The following is a 3,635-nucleotide window of genomic DNA, read 5'->3' on the forward strand; positions in this document are numbered from 1 at the left end:
CTATTAAAAAAATATAAGAGATTTTCCGATCAAAATCTATAAATTCTGGACAATTCATACAGATAAGATGAAAATATTATTTTATTTTATCGTGATTGAAAAGTATTACTAGAAAAAAAAATTAAAAATTAAAATTAACTACCATCAAAGCTAAAAAGAAAAAATCACCAACAATAGTAACTATTGAATCATCTTTTTCACGGTCATCTCACTGGCAGCATATACTTAGGTAACTATTTTCATATTGATCTATTCTTTTGAGTAAATTTAAAGTAAATATACATTTTGACCCTTAGTCTTATACGGTCAAAAACAATTTCCCATTAATAGGAATCGAGCTTCAAATATTATACTAACTGTAAGAGTAATTCGAGGCAACCATGCTCCTAGTTCTTATTTTATAATGTTTATATTCGAGTAAATGTTGATTAAAAGGAGAAAAATAAAGAAAATCAATGATAAGGACGGTGATTCTTTTATTATTGGTGCGTGTTTCGGTATGGCCTAAAGGAATCCAAATAAAAGGCATCTTCTATATTTTGCCTTTTAAAAGTTTATTCATCAATCATTCCGGTCAATTCTAGATATGAGTATAAATAAAAATAGATTTGATATATATATTTATCTATATACTAAAATAATAAATAATTGACATATATTTATTAATTTTAAATAATATAATATATATCAATTATTTAATATTAAAATACAAAACACTTATATTTATTTATATATATATATATATATAACTATATATATATATATATAACTATATATATATATAGTTATAATATATATATCAAATTTATATATAGAATTTTATTTTTATGTCAGAAAATTTCCTTTTTTTACTTTTTTCTTTTTCTCTTTAGATTTTTCTATTTTCCGGTTCAAGTTGTCAACATCCATATATATACCTCTAGGACATGTAGGACCACATTTTCGAAAGGGTCAAGTTTATTTTATTTTATTTAAATTGTATCTCTTCTCTTAATTTATTATTGTATGCGTTTTAGAAAAAAAAAACGAAAGGAGAAGAAGAAGAAATAGAATGACCATGTTTGAGCCGCGATCTAGTTACTCCACTTAAGATTGAATGGATCTGTCACGACCCGATTTGTGAGCCCGTGACCGGCACTAGGGAATGGGTAGGTATAAAGTCATTGAATCCCGTAATAAGCTTAACACGCTCTTACTTAATCAAATCTCATATAATGCCACTGATGGCACAATCCAAGGCACTGATTCACAATCTAACTTAACCATTCAATTCTATATATTTAATTCGGTCTGCCAGAAGAATTAGGCGAGATCCGAAACTACAGAAAATTACAACTGATAAGTCTCCTATTTCTACTGTGGAGAATCTAAATTTTTACAAGTCAGCATATTGAATTAAATACGTCACCCGATGATGAAGGAGTCAGGTTGCTTGATAAGAGCCGCGGGAAGACTAACAAACACAGATCTGAAAAACAATAAAAATGAAACTGTCAGTCTTGAGAGTGAGTTAAAATCATATATCCCAAAAATAATTTCAAACACTTCAATAACACATTTGTTTATTTGGAAATAAACATTATGTAATGCAACAATATTTGTGTCATGCCATGCTTAAATAATAAATAAATAAAAATATAACCTTCACATACAACGGAACGAGATACCACAGCAGAACCCTACTCTCAACACTAACATCTCAACTAATCTCAACACTAACATCTCGACTTTCTCATTCTAACAGAACAGGTGCCTAGAGAGCAAAGCTCGACCAGGGTCCTTAACTCCAGTTTGGTAACTTAGGTTCCAAATAAGCCAGCGCCCAGAGAGCGATGCTCGACCAGGAAAAGTCCTAAACTTTCCTTTTTAAATTTACCAATTTACCTTCTTCTTTTTTCCATCACTTTCGGATCTATAGCAATACACTTATCAAACTAATATGTTCTACTGCCGTCCCATATATATATATATATAGAAATAGTAATCAAAGAGCATGATACATATGAATAACAATTAAATGAATAATTTAAACTTGCAATCATTTAATCGCAATAGCTATTTAAAATTTGCATGACACGTGCATAGCAGATATATGATTTTAACTCACAGCTTTGACGACCTCCTATCTCTGCTCTGATCGGGTGGAGCGAGCCGAATAAACGGATTATCTAATCATGGAAAATAATTTATCAATAATACTGAAACAGTTGACAATTAACCCTAGGTCTAGATTCCTAGGATTGACTGTCTAAAATCTCGATTCAGAAGAATTCTACCGAAAATTCGGCAGAACCTCCCCTAAAATACGGACATATATCCCCAAAAACGGATCCAAGAAATGCCAGAAAACACTTCAAATATTCTACAATTCAATATAACAAGATTCGAGTCCCCAAGACTTCGACTCCGCCACACATCACAAATCACGACTAAGGTAGGCAGTCCGACAAACAAATTATTTTAACTAACAACATAGTTCTAAAAGCTCAACACAATTCAACAAATACATAAATTTATCAAAGAATTCTAAAATCAACGGGCCAGAGAAATTACCAAGGCGCTTGATCGCTCGGTCGACTCGCCTCCAGCCGCCGGAGTCTGATCAACGATCCCAACATACCAACGAACTCGAAACGACACGCTGATGACATCCTTGCTTCCGATTTTCTGATCCGACCCCGATCATCCAGAGAGATTTATGGACGATCTCGGCCGTTGATTTACAAACGAAGTCCGATCGCCACGAAACTGGTGCCAATGTGAAGCTTAAGTCGAGGGAAATCCGGATATGTCCTCCGATCATCCATCCCTCACTGGAGCTTGCCGAAAAAGCCAAAAAATGTTGCTGCCAACACCTTGCCGGAACTCCCTCCTCCGGCCACCAAAGTCGACGCCGCCACCGCCAAAAGAAAGCCTTCAACTCACCGGTCAATTTGAGACCAAGATCGCTGCCAAAGGATGCCGGAAATGGCCGTAACAAAGGCAAGAAAACTGCTGCCACCCCTCGCACTCTCTCGCCGATCGCCGCTTCTTGCCCGCCGCCTCCATTGGCTTCTCCACACCCGGCCATGGCGGCCTCCTTCCCTTCTTCTTCCTCCTCCTTTCTTCTTCTTCTTCTTCCTCTTTCTTCTTTTCTTCATCTCCATATCGACTTTTGGTCCCTGGAATTTTCTTTCTTACCTTTTGATCCCTCAACTTTTTAATTACAACAATTTTTTCCAGCAAAATTTTCAATTAACTCTTAAATTTTTCTTAGCCTTTCAATTAAGCCCCTAACTAATTAATTTGGGCCAAATTAAAATTATTGAAAATATATAATTACATATACAGCCTTGCTTTTAAATGTAAAATTACCAAAAAGCCCTTACCGACATATTTATTTATAAAAATACCAAACATACGAATTTTCATTAAAATCCCATATTAATAAAATTATACTTTTAATCCTTATTCCAAAATAAATTTCCAATTTAATCCTAACACACAATTAATTTAATTAATCAATTTGCTAAATATTTTTTAATTAAAATTTAATACCATTAGCTAATTAAAATACCATTTTCTCCAACAATTCTTTTATAAAATATCCTTTACAATTTCTTTCATAACTCTCAAATATAGAATTTAATTAAATG

The 3,635-nt window shown here is 33.2% G+C and overlaps 1 long non-coding RNA gene across 1 annotated transcript; it reads right to left on the reverse strand.

Moving 5' to 3' along the window:
* Window positions 1-1,176: 1,176 nt before the first annotated feature.
* On the reverse strand, window positions 1,177-3,034 carry LOC125370055. Its single transcript, XR_007215734.1, has 2 exons — window positions 2,554-3,034; window positions 1,177-1,468 (listed from the first exon to the last, which is right to left on the reverse strand). It is a non-coding gene; the product is annotated as an uncharacterized LOC125370055 (long non-coding RNA).
* Window positions 3,035-3,635: the final 601 nt, after the last annotated feature.

This window comes from Ricinus communis, chromosome 5 (genome assembly GCF_019578655.1).
Source record: "Ricinus communis isolate WT05 ecotype wild-type chromosome 5, ASM1957865v1, whole genome shotgun sequence".
Classification (NCBI taxonomy): domain Eukaryota; kingdom Viridiplantae; phylum Streptophyta; class Magnoliopsida; order Malpighiales; family Euphorbiaceae; genus Ricinus; species Ricinus communis.